General features: G+C 41.8%; 1 protein-coding gene and 1 long non-coding RNA gene across 3 annotated transcripts in view; both read left to right on the top strand.

Annotated features, from left to right (window-relative positions):
• ZNF30 (zinc finger protein 30) overlaps positions 1–16,337 on the top strand; it is a 119,480-nt gene that overhangs the window by 35,254 nt on the left and 67,889 nt on the right.
• LOC140711873 (uncharacterized) lies at positions 4,862–14,115 on the top strand. 2 transcript variants are annotated; one of them, XR_012093197.1, is made up of 3 exons: positions 4,862–4,912; positions 6,935–7,052; positions 12,247–14,115. It is a non-coding gene; the product is annotated as an uncharacterized lncRNA (long non-coding RNA). The 2 variants fall into 2 exon arrangements; XR_012093198.1 differs by having other exon boundaries at positions 4,866–4,912; positions 6,931–7,052.

Genomic DNA, 16,337 nt, shown 5'->3' with positions numbered 1-16,337 from the left:
TTTATTCTGTATGCCTTTTATATTTGTTTCTTACCCTTATATTTGCTACAACCTCCAGTAAAATGTTGAGAAAAAGTAGAGATATAGACATAGTTTTACAGTCCCTGATCTTAGGGGAAAAGTATTCAAGATGCTATTGAGTGAAAGTTTGTGTCATATGCACTTAATCACTCAAAAGAAACATTCTCTAATTCCTAGTTTGCTAAAAGATGTAAAATTGTGTTAATTTCTTTGCCCATTTTGTTAATTTATTTTAGTTCCCACATCTGAGGCAGAACATGTGGTATTCATATTCACCCCTTTGAGCTCATCAGTTGTGACATCTAAGTCTCTAAATTATGTTTTGCCTGCTGGACCAGGAAAATGTGTTGTTTTCCTCCCTTAATCTGGTAATAATACAGCCATGAATCTTGTGATCTGTGCAGGGAAGTCTATTATTTATTTCATCCTTTGTTAATATGTTGGTGACTATGAGGTGCTAGTTATAATTCTAGGAATTTAGTATACTCATTGATTAAGAGTGGCAATACCCAGCTTTCATAAAGCTCATTGTAGACCCCAAATACGAAATTATTTACAAAATTTACAAGGGTGACTCAATCTAGTCATGTGTTATTCATTGATGTAGAATTTCGGAGTCTTTCAAGGAAGTACATTTGAGAGAGACTACCAAATTAAGGAATGTAAAAGAAGTATTTTGCACTATGCCTGTGTCTTAACCATTTTCATGTTTTCTAAGCTCAGATATGCCACACAGCTGCATTTGGAAGAGAAAAAAATCATCTAAAATGACTCATGTAGGCAATGCACATATAACATAACTGAACCAAAAATAAGCTATCCAGTGTGTCCCAGAGAATACAGGAGATTAGACAAGAATTCTAAGCTTTGTCCTAAAAGTAAAAGCCGATCAATGAAAGGGCTCAGTCATATGTGTGAATCATCAGCTCTGTTAATTATAAAGCACATACTATGTAGTCAATTAAACATGTTTCACTTCAATGTAGGTAGTTAACTTCTCATTTTGGTTAAAATATTTTAATAGTCTTCAAGCAGAATGTATTTTCCAAGTTATAATGTGCATCTTCTTTCTTAACATGAATGGTTGTGTAGTTTTTTTCAAACATTGATATCCAAAGGAAAACTTTCAAAAGAACTTAATTTAATTGTTTTGTTTCCCATTTTTACCCCTATGGTAAATTTCTTTTCAATGACCTGATTGTTTTATTCAACTGAGGCTCCTATATTGCTTTATTCAGCTGCCGCCTCCCCAGCCATAGTACCAAAGACTGCAAGTAGCTGGTCCCATATTGTCTTACTAGCTGAATTTTTAAAATTATCTTTACATAGCCAGCTGTTTTATACAAAGGTACTTTGCTGGCCCACTTTGATTTCCTTTAACTTCATATTGCTTTTACAAATAATCACTTCATTAAACTCTTAATTGCCCTGCTTTGAAAACAGTTGCCTGTTACCTTCCAGGACCCTCACTGACAAGAGTAATTGGAACCAAGAAGATCCCAGGAAACAGATGTGCAAAATGGGATTTGGGGATTGGTTTGATCACATATTAAAGGAGAATAGGTATAACTAATTTTATGGTACTTTGCTTTCTTGAACTTTGCATAAATTGTGTTTTTTTACAAATTGAAGGTTTGTGGCAACCTCGCACCGAGCAAGTCTATCAGCACATTTTTCTAGCAGCCTGTGCTCCCTTTGGGTCTCAGTGTCACAGTTAGGCAATTCTCACAATATCTCAAACTTTTCCATTATTACTGCATCTTTTATGGTGCTCGGTGATCACTGATCTTTGATGTTACACTGTCGTTGTTTTGAGGCACCACAAACCACGCCCACCACCATATAAGATGGTGAACTTCATGGAGAAATGTATATTTCCTGACTGCTCCATCAACCGGCCATTCCCCCAACCCTCTCCCTCACCTTGGGTCTCCCTATTCCCTGAAACACAACAATATTAAAATTAGGCTGATTAATAACCCTATAATGGCCCCTAAGTGTTCAAGTAAAAGGAAGAGTCACATGTCTTTCACTTTAAATCAAAAGCTAGAAATGATTAATTTAGAGAGGGAGGTTGGCCAAAAGGCAGGCCTGTTACATCAAATGATTAGCCAAGTTGTGAATGGAAAGGAAAATTTATTGAGGGTAATTAAAAGTGCTACTTTAGTGAACACACAAATGATATGAAAGGGAAACAGTCTTATTACTGATATGGAGAAAGTTTGAGTGGTCTGGGTAGAAGCTCAAACCAGCTACAACATTCCCTTAAGCCAAACCCTAATCCAGAGCAAGGCCCTAACTCTCTTCAATTCTATGAAGATTGAGAGAGGTAAGCCAAACCCTAATTCAGAGCAAGGCCCTAACTCTCTTCAACTCTATGAAGTTTGAGAGAGGTAAGGAAGCTGCAGAAGAAAAGTTGGAAGCTAGCAAAAGTTGGTTCATAAGGCTTAAAGAAAGGAGCCATTTCCACAACTTAAAAGTGCAAGGTGAAGCAGCAAGTGCTGTCCAGAAGATCTAGCTAAGATCATTGATGAAAGTGACTACGCTAAACAACAGATGATTTTATGCAGATTAAACAGACTTCTAGTGGAAGAAGATGCTATCTAGGAGTTTCATAGCTAGGAGAAAAAAAAAAAAAAAAAGTCAATGCCTGGCTTCAAAGGACAGGCTGGCTCTTATTAGGGGCTATTGTAGCTGATTAGTTTAAGTTGAAGCCAATGCTCATTTACTTTTCCAAAAACCACAGGACCCTTAAGAATTACATGAAATCTACTCTGCCTGTGCTCTATAAATGGAACAATAAAGCCTGGATGACAGCACATCTGTTTATAGCATGGTTTACTGAACATTTTAAGCCCACTGTTGAGAAATACTGCTTAGAAAAAAAGATTCATTTCAAAATAATTACTGCTTATTGACAATGCACCTAGTCATCCAAGAACTTTGATGGAGATGTATAAGGAGATTCATGTGGTTTTCATGCCTGCTAACATAATATCCATTCTGCAGACCATAAATCTAGGAGTAAGTTCAACTCTCAAGTCTTATTATTTAAGAAATATATTTTGTAAGGCCATAGCTACCATAGATAGTGATTCCTCTGATGGATCTGGGCAAAGTAAATTGAAAACCTCCTGGAAAGGATTTGCGATTCTAGATGCCATGGAGAACATTAGTGATTCAGGAGAGGAGGTCAAAATATCAACATTAACAGGAGTTTGGCAGAAGTTTATTCCAGCTCTCATGGATGACTTTGAGGGGTTCAAGACTTCAGTGGAGGAGGTAAGTGCAGGTGTGGTAGAAATAGCAAAAAAAGAGAATGGGAAGTGGAGCCTTCAGATGACACTGAATTGTTGCACTCTCATGATCAACCTTGAACAGATGAGAAGTCGCTTCTTATGGATAAGCAAAGAAAGTGGTTTTTGGAAAGTGACTCTATCCCTGGTGAAGATGTTGTAAACATTGTTGAAGTGACAACAAAGGATTTAGAATATTCCATAAACTTATTAATAATTTATAAAGCGGTGGCAGGGTATATGAGAGGATTTCCTCCAATTTTGAAAGAAGTTCTACTGACAAAATGCTATCAAACAGCATTGCTTGCTACAGATAAATATTTCCTTAAAGGAAAAAAATCAACTGATGCATCAAATTTCATTGCTGTCTTATTTTAAGAAATTGCCACAGCCACCCCGACCTTCAGCAACTACCACCGTGATCAGTCAACAGCTATCAAGACAAAAGATTATAACTGGCAGAAGGGCTCAGATGATCATAAACATTTTTGGTAATCAAGTATTTTTAACGATGGTACCCACATTTTTTAAAAGACAATGCTATTGCACACCTAATAGACTACAGTATAGTGTAAACATAACTTTTATAGGCACTGAGAAACTAAAGAATTCCTGTGACATACTTTACTATTTATTTATTTATTTATTTATTTATTTATTTATTTATTTATTTATTTTGAGACGGGGAGTCTCGCTGTGTCGCCCAGGCTGGAGTGCAGTGGTGCAATCTCGGCTCACTGCAAGCTCCGCCTCCCGGGTTCACGCCATTCTCCTGCCTCAGCCTCCCATGTAGCTGGGACTACAAGCGCCCGCCACCGCACCCGGCTAATTTTTTGTATTTTTAGTACAGACGGGATTTCACCGTGTTAGCCAGGATGGCCTGTATCTCCTGACCTCGTGATCCGCCAGTCTTGGCCTCCCAAAGTGCTGGGATTACGGGCGTGAGCCACCGCGCCCAGACTCTCCTGTGACATACTTTATTGCGATATTCGCTTTATTGCAATGGTCTGGAACCCAGTTTGCAGTGTCTCTGAGGATGCCTGCATTCGTTAGCTCTCAGCTGATAGGCACACTGTATTGGACTGGCATTACCGTGTTGTGTACCCAACTGATGTTGCAGCTTTGGAGTGCACGTGAAATACTGACTCCAAGTTTTCTTTTTTTTTTTTTTTTCTTTTCCTTTTTATAGAGGCGGGGTCTTACTCTGGGTCCCAGGCTGGAGCGCAGCGGTGCAATCCTAGCTCACTGCAGCCTCAAATTTCTGGGCTCAAGCATGTCCCGTCCTCAGTCTCTCGAATAGCTGGAACACAGGCGCGCGCCACCATGTCCCGCCCGGTTCAGTTCTTGAGGCTTGGAAACAGCATTTCCTTAAGCCCTTCCGAGGGTCCCTTAGCCTATGCTCGGTGGTCTGAAGCAAGTGTGCCTAGCCAGGACCCTTGTCTCTATGGGAACTACATTACCCAGATGCCTCTGCGCCATGCGCCTGAGAAGTTGGGCCAATGGAAGCCGAGGAAAGAGGCATTTCCGAGCATATAAAAGCGACAAGGCGGGACTTCCGGCGTCCTCCTGGAGGCGGTCAATTTGGTAGTTCTGAGGTGAGTCCCTTGACAGAACAGTACAGTGGGGCGCAAGATAAAGTGAGTGGGAAAAGCCCTAGAGCCGGTGTTGCCCCACGGACAGAGGCGGTTCTGAAGCTTGGCGAGGGCTCTGCCGGGCGACCTCGCGCCAGGCCGGGTGCGGCCGAGTCCACCGCTCCGGGGGTCCTCGCCGCCAATGGCCTTTAATGGCGAAGCTTGAGCTAATCAACCCGGCGCGGGTTAGTGCTGTGTCCTCTAAACCCTCACCGGGCAGAACTCCTCTCAATCCTAAGACCCGAATGAAGGGCGCCCACTCAGTTTACCTTCAGTGAAGTTTGTTCAGGACGGTGGCGCGTTCCTAGTTGTGTTCCCGTCTTGACACCTAGCGTGATGAGGGTGAAAGAGTGTTACGAGTAGAGCCAGCACGTGCGGGGGCTTGGAGGTCTCATTGTGTGGAGCAGTAGGGAAACCGGGGCCTGTCACCTGTCCACAGGAAAGAGATTGCCAGGACATGAGTCACATGTGACTTGGTTGCCTGAGCATTACCCTTTCCTTCTGAGGTCGCCATAGAAGATTAGCCCCGGGGGTGTTAAACTGAGAGATTCCAACTGAGACAGGATTTGAAAAGGTTCCCAAAGGCTGCTCAGGACTGAGGAAGTGGGGTGGTAAGAGTGAAAGTGGAAGACCTTGGGGAGGCTGCTGGAACAGGAGAGTTACGATGGGGGAGCCAGAGGAGAAGCCATAGAAGAGTGTCAGAATAAAAAATGAACTGGAAAAAGTTGAAACAGGCAGAGAAAGTTATTCAAGACTTTTGCAATATGAGAGAGGTACCGAAGTCAGCGCCATTGGACCAAAAGGTGGCAGGCTTTTGAAGCACTGGAGTGAGCTAGTGGAAAAATACTGGAACACGTTAAGTGGGGAGGCTGACCAGTGGGATCTGTGAACCACCGTGAATTATTCATGAATTTGCTAATGTTTTGCTCCAGCCCTGAATGTTTGATAATAGGTACCCATTGATGTTAGGCTCCTACCCTCCCACAGAAACTGGGAGATAGGTGTGCTGTCTCCTTCCATATCTACAATATCTACGTTTTAAAACAAAAGTTTCCAAGTCCTTTAGAAAGACATTTCCTGGTTTGTGAAAGTGGCAAGAGGCTGGGAGAAGATTTAAGTACATTTCAAGGGGCGTGGAAAGATTACAATTAAAAGTTTCCTGAAGTGAATGCTCTAAGGAAAGGGAGGCCAGGGGCCTATAAGAGGAGAAACCTGTCTAAGTTTAGTCAAGCTGAAGGAATGTGCAGGCTGTTTTGGCTATGGGTAGAAGGGATACCATTCAGGGCAGATCTTAAGAATAGAGGACTATTTTAAGGATAGAGAATTAATGCTCACACCACAGGCCCGGAGTTACCCTCTCTACTCACTATTTTTAACTTATAAATTTATGAAACACCATTTATTTCAACATTAAGCAATTAATATCGTGCTAAATATGTGCATGTAGGTAGTGAATTAAACATTGAAAATATATGGATTTAAGAAGTTAAACTTATGCAAGTACTTCATATTTGGTTCACCGTTTAGTATGCCACTAAGCGTTGTAAACATACTAAAATCAAAAGCCTTAAATATCACATTGTCTTTGTTTTGTGCTGCTATAACAGAATACCACAGACCAATTTATAAAGAACAGAAATTTATTTTCTAGCAGTTCTGGAGGCTGGGAAGTCCAAGATCAATGGGCCAACAGATTTAGTGTCTAGTAAAGGCCTGTTCTCTGCCTCCAAGATGGTACCTTGAATGGTGCATTTTTGGGGGCACAGGAGAAGGGTCAGGCTGGGTGGAGTGGCAGACACACTATTTCCCAAATGGCAGAAGAGCAAAGAAAGCATACAGGTCCCAGAAACCTTTTCTAAAAAGCATTAAACCCACTCATGAGGGCAGAGCCCTCATGGCCTAATCACCTCTTAAAGTTCCCACCTCATAATACTGTTTCAGTGGTAATGAAATTTCTTTCTTTCTTTTTTTTCTTTTTTGAGACAGGATCTTGCTCTATTGCCCAGGCTGGAGTGCAGTGGTACAATCTCAGCTCACTGCAACCTGCGTCTCCCAGGTTCAAGCGATCCTCCCACCTCAGCTTCCCGAGTAACTGGGACTACAGGTACGTGTCACCACCCAAATGTCATCTTGAATTGTAACTCCCACAATTCCCATGTGTCGTGGGAGGAACTCAGTGGATGATGATTGAATTATGGAGGCAGGTCTTTCCTGCACTGTTCTACTGATAGTGAATGAGGCTCACAAGATCTGATGGTTTTAAAAATGGGAGTTTCTGCATGAACTCTCTTTGCCTGCTGCCATCCATGTAAGATGTGACTTTCTCCTCCTTCCCTTCCACCATGATTGTGAGGCTTCCCCAGCCATGTGGAACTGTGAGTTCTCCATTAAACCTCTTTCTTTTGTAAATTGCCCCATCTTAGGTATGTCTTTATCAGCAGCATCAAAATGGACTAATACAATGCCCAGCTGATTTTTGTGTTTTTAGTAGAGATGGGGTTTTACCATGTTGGCCAGGCTGGTCTAAAAGTCCTGGCCTCAAATGATCCACCTGCCTCAGCCTCCCAAAATGCTGGGATTACAAGTATGAGCCACCATACCCAGCTGGCAATGAAATTTCAATATGAGTTTTAGAGGGTACAAGTATTCAAACCTAGCACACATTCTCTTAAATGCTTGAAGGTGGCTAAAACTCATTCAAAATTTCAATCACTTTGCATTAAGAACACTGACAAAAGCCTTAATTCATTTTTCCTTTTTATGTGTTATAACATGGTTTTAATTTAGATAATGAATTAAGTGAAACAATTTATGATGATGTAAATCATTATGTCATAATAATGATTTTATCAGTATAAAAATTCTGGTAGTGAAATTTTGAGTTCTAAAAGATACCTGTATGCCGAGACCAACTCGGTTGGGGAGACCCTAACCCAGCAGCGCTAGAGGAATTAAAGACACACACACAGAAATATAGAGGTGTGAAGTGAGAAATCAGGGGTCTCACAGCCTTCAGAACTGGGAGCCACGAACAGAGATTTACCCACGTATTTATTAACAGCAAACCAGTCATTAGCATTGTTTCTATAGATATTAAATTAACTAAAAGTATCGCTTATGGGAAACAAAGGGATGGGCATTCCATGCAGGAGCATGTCCTTAAGGCACAGATCACTCATGCTATTGTTTGTAGCTTAGGAATGCCTTTAAGCAGTTTTCCGCCCTGGTGTTGCTTGTTGTCATTCCCGTAAACCCACAGCCTGCCAGCGTGGATATTAGGGCCATTATGAACATGTCACAGTGGTGTAGAGATTCTGTTTATGGCCAGTTTTGGGGTCAGTTTAATGCCAGATTTTGGGGGGCTCGCTCCCAACACCTGTAAATTAAACACTTTTGTGCATGCAAACATATAATGAACTGCTTTAGTCAACATCTGAGACAGCTTTGTTTATGGTTGTTTTGATTTACATTAAAATTACACAAAATAATATTTATGATGTATAAGTAAGGCAAAAAGAATGACACTAAGACAGACAGCCATGAAGCTATCATCTGCTTTAAGAAACAGAATTTTACCAGTATCTTAGAAGTTGCATCTGTATTCTCTCCCCTGCTGTAGAGAATCATCCATTCTAAGTTTTGTGTAGTCAGTTAGTAATTTTATTTTCCTTATACTGTTTCTTCGGCCATATACGGCTGTATCCCATAACCATATATTACTTATTTGTGCATATTTAAAACTTTACATAAATGTTGTGATACTGTATTTGTTTTTCTGAGATACATTCATGACATGCATGTGGCTGTAGTTTATTTTAACAAAAGTCTTGATTCTGTGGATAAGGATAGCATATACTTAGCACTTTATATGTACTAATGTGTTTGATACTAACACTACCCCTATGAGTTGGTTCCATTACTGTCCCCATTTTACAGATGAAGAGGCTAAGGAACAGGGAGGTTGAGTAGCCCAAGATCACACAGCTGATAAAACGCTGCCCTAATGTGTGAGGCCCACCACAGTAGACAGTCAGCTGGAGGCCATCTTGCTCCAGCACCAGGAGAAGGGGTTGGACAAACCCTTAGAACCCCACCATGGTTGCCAGTTGCCTATAGTGTTGTTCTTCTCACAGATACTAATGGCTGCAGAAGTGCTTGTAGGTCATGCACAGGTGAGTAGAGGGTGTCTCAGACCTGTACCCTCCTCATCTCCTAACCATATAGTCTCTGGGATTATGGTGTCCCGGGACTATATGCCTGCCACTTTCCTGGCTGTTGGGTTTAGGGCCCCTGAGTTCCCTCAGACTCAGGATCTTAATCCTAGGTCAGGAGATACATGCAGAGGTTCCCATTTCTGCTAACTGCTAGAATGCTATGTAGATGGTGTTATGAGCACAAGGATCAGCATGTGAACATATTTCTATGCAAAACTGAGCTGGCGGTATTCAGGGAACTGAAGGTCTCCATTATGTTTGGTGGGACCAGAAAGTGAGGATGCAGGATTCAGACCTGGAAGGGCAGGCAGAGCAGATGTGTCTCTTTTCTGAGGAGTCAAGGAACATTTGGTGGAGAGGATGGAAGTCAGAATCAGGTCTTAACCAACATCCTCTGGCTGTAAAGTGGAGAACAGGGAGCAGAGGCAAGGGAGAAGGCCATAGTGGAATTAAACTAGAAATCAGTAACAGATAGTTCTGAAATATAGAAAATTCCAAAATATATGGATATTAAGCAACACACTTCTAAAAAACACATGGATCCAAAAAACAAACAAAAAAAAAGTAAATATTTTGAACTAAATGAAAATACAACCTATTAAAATCTGTGGGATACAGTGAAAGCAGGGTTTATAAAGAAATGTATGACATTAAATGCCCACATTAGAAAAGAATAAATACCCCAAAGCAGTAATCCAAATTAGAAAATTAGAGAAAGAAGAACAATTTAAATCCAAAGTAAGCAGAAGAAATAATACAAATTAGAGGAGAAATCAATGATATTGAAAACAGGAAATCAATAGAGAAAGTTAATGAAATAAAAAGCTGTTTCTTTAAAAGGTGAAATTAATAAGCCTCTAGCCAAGCTAATGTGAAGAGGTGGGGCAAAGAGAGAGAACACAAATTATTAAAATCAGAAATGAAAGGGAGTATCACTATAGATCCCATGGACGTTAAAAGGATAACATAGGAATACCATGAACAACACTCTGCCTACAAGTTTGATAACCTAAGTGAAATGGATCAATTCCATGAAAAACACAGTTTGCTAACCTCACATAAGAATTAATAGATAATCTGAATTGTCCTATTTAAAATGAAATAAGTAATAACCACCTGAAATAGAAAGCACTAGTTCTTTACAATGTCTTCCAGGAGATAGAAGTAAAGAGCATACTTCCTAACTCATATGATGAGCCCAGCATTACACTAATACTAAAACATTACATTGTAAGAAAGGAAAAATGCAGGTCAACATGTTCTATGAATATAAATGGAAAAGTCTTCAACAAAATGTTAGCAAATCAAACCCAACAATATATAAAAAGCATTATACACACCATGGCCAAGTTGGGTTTCTTCCAGATATGCAAGGCTGGTTCAGCATTGGAAAATCAATTAATATCCATCACATTAACAGGATAAAGAAGAAGAAATCACATAGTCATATCAATAGTTGCAAAAAGCATTTGTCAAAATACAGCACCCATTCATAATTAAAAAAACACTTAGCGGCTGGGCATGGTGGCTCACACCTGTAATCCCAGCACTTTGGGAGGCCGAGGTGGGCGGATCACAAAGTCAGGAGATCAAGACCATCCTGGCTAACACAGTGAAACCCCGTCTCTACTAAAAATACAAAAAATTAGCCAGCCGTGGTGGCGGGCACCTGTGGTCCCAGCTACTTGGGAGGCTGAGGCAGGAGAATGGCATGAACCCAGGAGGTGGAGCTTGCAGTGAGCCGAGATCACGCCACTGCACTCCAGCCTGGGCAACAGAGCGAGACTCCATCTCAAAAAAAAAAAGAAAAACACTTAGCAAACTAGGAATAGAAGAGAGCTCTCTCAACTTGATAAAGAACATCTACAAAAAATCTACAGCTAACATAACACTGAATGAGAGAAGCTAGAAGTTTTTCTGATAAGATCAGGAACAAGGTAAAGATATCTCCTCTCACCACTTTTCAATGTTTTAATGGAAGTTGGGTATACAGATTGGAAAGGAAAAAATAGAACTGTCTTTGTTAGTAGATATGATTGTCTTTGTACAAAATCTTTAAAAATCAAGGAAAAGCTTCTGGAATTAATAAACTATTAAGACTGCAGGATATATGTTAATATATACAAGTTAATCACTTTCCTGTATACCAGCAATGAGCCATAGGGATTTGAAATTAAAAACAAAATATCATTTACATTAACTTCCTCCAAAATGACATTGTTAGGTGTAAATCTAACAAAATATACAAAAGGTCTTTTATGAGGAAAACTACAAAGCTAAAATGAAAAAAATAAATAAATGGAGAGAGATTTCATGTTCATGGATAGGAAGACTCAGTATTGTCAAGATGTCAGTTCTTTTCAATTGATCTGTAGATGATATGGTTTGGCTTCATGTCCCCACCCATACTTCATCTTGAATTGTAATCCCATAATCCCTACATGGTGTGGGAGGGACCCTGTGGGAGGTAACTAAATCACGGGGGTGATTTCCCCCATGCTGTTCTCATGATAGTGAGTGAGTTCTCGTGATAGTGAGTGAGTTCTCGTGAGATCTGATGGTTTTATAAGTGTCTGGCATTTCCCCAGCTGACACTCACTCCATCCTGCCACCCTGAGAAGAAGGTGCCTGCTTCCCCTTTGCATTCCACCATGATTGTATGTGTCCTGAGGCCTCCCCAGCTAGGTGGAACTGTGAGTCAATTAAACCTCTTTCCTTTACACATTACCCAGTCTTAGGTGTGTCTTCATAGCAGTGTGAGAACAGACTAATACAGCAAATTGGTTCCAGTAGAATGGGGTACTGCTATAATGATACCCAAAAATGTGGAAGCAGCTTTAGAACTGGGTAACAGGCAGAGGTTGGAACAGTTTGGAGGGCTCAGAAGAAGACAGGAAAATTTGGGAAAGTTTGGAACCTCCTAGAGACTTCTTGAATGGCTTCAGTCAAAATGCTGATAGCTATATGGACAAAGAAGCCCGAAATACGCCTAACCGCTTTGGGCTCACTCCTTATGAAATCCTCTACGGAGGACCTCCCCCTTTGTCGACCCTGCTTGACTCCTTCTCCCCCTCCAACCCTAAGACTGACCTGCAGGCTCGGCTGAAAGGACTACAGGCAGTACAGGCCCAAATCTGGGCCCCCTTGGCAGAACTGTACGGGCCGGGACATCCACAAACCAACCACCCCTTCCAGGTGGGAGACTCCGTCTATGTCAGACGGCACCGTTCTCAAGGACTGGAGCCCCGGTGGAAAGGACCCTACGTCGTTCTCCTGACCACACCCACGGCCATAAAGGTTGACGGAATCGCTATTTGGGTCCACGCATCCCACGCCAAGGCCGCTCCAGAGACGCCCGGACCAACGCCGCCTGGAACATGGAGGCTCCGTCGCTCGGAAGACCCGCTCAAGATAAGACTCTCTCGCACCTAACCCCTTGCTTACTACTGGTTCTCCTTCCCTGCGTCGCTTGTAGTAATCCCCATCAGCCATATCGATTAACCTGGAAAGTAACTAATTTTGAAACTCATGAAGTCCTAAATGAGACTTCGCAAATTGCTCCTATAGGCACTTGGTTCCCCGACCTCTATTTCAACCTAGATAAAATAGCAATGGTAGATGACATGGAAGGGGGAGAATGGAGAAAACAGGCAAGAAGGGTGTCCATAAGCCGGAACGGGTTCTATGCCTGTCCCGGATTCCGGACAGGGCAAATGAAAAAAACCTGCGGAGAAATAACCTCCCTATATTGCTATAGTTGGTCTTGTGTAACCACTAATGATGGAGAATGGAAATGGGCCACAAAACCCTGGTACATAACCATGTCTTATGTCCAGCCCTGTACCAGAACTCGGTATTCGGCCAATTGTAATTTAATCCGCATCAGATTTGAAGATGCAGCAAAGTCTGATTCCCGCTGGACATCAGGGTTAATATGGGGCCTATATTTATACCAAAAGCCACTGTTTGGGCTCCCTATCCAAATTAGACTAACAGTTAGCCCAGTCGCAACTCCTGTCGCGGTAGGGCCAAACCAGGTTATATCAGAGGTGAAGCCTCCCCAGCCAGGGTTGGGACGGGGACAGCGGCATTAGTGCATGGCAATTACCATCTGCAACAACTCAGGGTAGCTATAGATGAGGACCTACTCTATCACGAAGCTTGAAGAGTCTCTAACCTCCCTGTCTGAAGTTGTACTGCAAAACCGGCGAGGACTAGAAATTGTTTTTCTGAAAGAAGGCAGGCTCTGTGCGGCCCTCAAGGAACAGTGTTGCTTTTACGCTGACCATTCAGGAATAGTTAAAGACTCTATGGCAAAACTTAGAGAAAGATTAGACAAACAACAGAAAGAAAGAGAGTCTCAACAAAATTGGTTTGAAAGTTGGTATAACCAGTCCCCTTGGTTTAGCACCTTAGTCTCTACCATCTTAGGTCCCCTGATCCTACTCATGCTCATCCTGACTTTCGGGCCGTGCATACTCAACCGCCTGCTCACCCTAATCAGAGATAGATTAAATATAGTACAGGCTATGGTCCTGACCCAACAATACCAGGCACTCAGGACTGAAGAAGAGGCTCAAGATTGAGCCTCTGAGTCACAAAAAGAGGAGGGAATGAAGATAGGTCATGGGTGACTAAGGAAAGCCCCCCCCCCCCACCCAATGTTCCCGGAATTCAAACAGAAAAACAATTCCAGAAAAGGGAAAAAAAAAAAAAATACCCCACGCGTACAAGCCCCAACCAATCAGGGTGAGACGCCTTGCTCAGGCCATGACAAGCCCCAGTCATCTCGCGCCCCTAAGCTTTGTTTGAATTTCGCGCCCTAAAAGCTTTGTTTGAATTTGTGGTTTTTGCCTTTATAAGCAGCCTGTAACAAGCGCTCGGGGTCCCTTGGCCATCCTTGTGCATGGGGGACCCTAGCGCGCTAGAAATAAAAGTGTCTCTCCGCTGTGATTTCGGTGTTGAGTGGTCTCTCGCGGCGACCCCTGCCCAGAGTGGAACTTTAACTTAGGTTCCAACACACCTAAATAATTAAATAATTCTTCCTCAACCCCTCCGTCTCTCTAATTCCTTAATTATCCCACAGCAGGACGACAGAGTGAGACTCTGTCTCAAAAAAAAAAAAAAAAAAAAAAAAAAAAAAGTCAGGTGATCGGGCAGAATGTTTCTCACAGCCCAAACCCCTGTGGAATGTTTCACTTTGACCAAGGTCTGTGAAATGGTGGGGGGCTTACAAAATAATGCAGTTTGGACTAACGCTTTCCTTGTTTTTCACGGCCTTGGTAGTCTTCAAGAGACCTGGCCAGATGGAATGCCCCACAGTCTGAGTTTGGTGCTTCCTTACCATGAGACTGGGGTTTTGGAGTTTTGAGGTTTTTGGAAAGACACCTTAGAAGTTAAGTATCTTTCTTGTCACATTGCATCGGGGTACATGGTATCAATATCTCTTATCTCTGGTGATGTAAAACTTGATCATTTGAATAATGTAGTCTTTCATGGTTTTTTACCCTCTGTAAAGTTGCTATGTGTTCCTCCCTCTACTGTAGTCTTTGGAAAGGAGTCACCAAGTCAGCCCACCCTTAAAGAGGGAGAATATTTAGTCTCCACCTCCTGGAAGAAGGAGCATCCATATGTATTATTTGCAATTTGTCTATAAGATAGGTTTGTCTACCCCATTAAAAAGTGGGCAAAGGATATGCATATGTCAAAACAAAAATGACATGAAAATTGCTGGGTACTTTTTTTTTTTTTTTTTTAGGTTCATGGGTGCATATGCAGGTTTGTTACATAGGTAAACTCATGTCAAGGGGGTCTGTTGTACAGATTATTTCGTCACCCAGGTACCAAGCCTAGTACCCAATTGTTACTTTTTCTAATCCTCTCCCTCCTCCCACCCTCCACCTTCCAACAGGCCCCAGGGTGTGTTATTCCCCTCTTTGTGTCCATGTGTTCTCCTCATTTAGCTACCACTTATAAGTGAGAGCATGCGGTATTTGGTTTTCTGTTCCTGCATTAGTTTGCTAAAGATAATGGCCCTCCAGCTCCATCCATGTTCCCATAAAGGACATGATCTCATTCTTTTTTGATGACTGCATGGTATTCCATATTTTTCCATCATATGTATCACATTTTATTTATCCAGTCTGCCATTGATGGGCATTTAGGTTGATTACGTTTCTTTACTACTGTGAAAAGTGCTGCAATGAATACATGTGTGCATGTGTCTTCATGGTAGAATGATTTATATCCCTTTGGGTAGATATCCTTACCAGGTTATTTATGCCTACCACCAGGCAAAAATAAAATAAAAGGGCTTCAGATGTTAAAGACTTATCAATAGACCTTTTTATATGAATATGTATGGCTGTGTGTGTGTGCACTGGAGCTGCTGCTTGGTTTTTTTTTAATTCACAAGCCCCTTTCACATGAAAACTATTACGGTTGGGTTTCTACAAAGATCTATTCATATCTGAAGTATATCTCACTATTTTTAAAATGTTTTTATTGCTAAATAAGGCACATACACAAAGAAGAGGAGGTGTTCACTTATATGAACACTTTAAGGAATAATGGACAATGAACACCTGTGAATTCACCATGCAGGTGAGCTCACAGTGCAGAGCCCCCTGGATCCCTCCTCATCTGCATGCAGTCCTAGTCCACCCTCCTGCCTCTATCCTGCACTTTTTATTAGTCATCCTTGTTTTTCAAAATAGTTTAATAATGACTGCATGGCTCCACCTTTAATTTACTTTTATTTGCTTTTCACCATTAGATAAGCAGAATCAGGCAGGGCATGGTGGCTCACACCTGTATTCCCAGCACTTTGGGAGGCTGGGGCGTGTGGATCACTTGAGTCCAGGAGTTCAAGACCAGCTTGGGCAACATGGTGAAACCATGTCTCTACTAAAAATACAAAAATTAGCCGGGCGTGGTGGCACACCACCTGTAGTCCCAGCTACTCAGGAGTCTGAAGTATGAGAACCGCTTGAACCTGGGAGGTGGAGGTTACAGTGAGCTGAGATCATGCCATTGCACTCCAGCCTGGGGGACAGAGCGAGACTCCATCTCAAAAAAAAAAAATCATAAGCAGAATCATACTGTATATATTCACCTGGAACCTTTCCTTTTGCTCAACATTATGCATCAGTTTGTCAACTTGGGGTTTATTCATT

The sequence above is a fragment of the Chlorocebus sabaeus genome, chromosome 6 (assembly GCF_047675955.1).
Source record: "Chlorocebus sabaeus isolate Y175 chromosome 6, mChlSab1.0.hap1, whole genome shotgun sequence".
In the NCBI taxonomy this organism is placed as follows: Eukaryota; Metazoa; Chordata; class Mammalia; order Primates; family Cercopithecidae; genus Chlorocebus; species Chlorocebus sabaeus.
The sequence above is the reverse complement of the archived record's forward strand: the minus strand, read 5'-3'. Positions and strand labels throughout refer to the sequence as shown.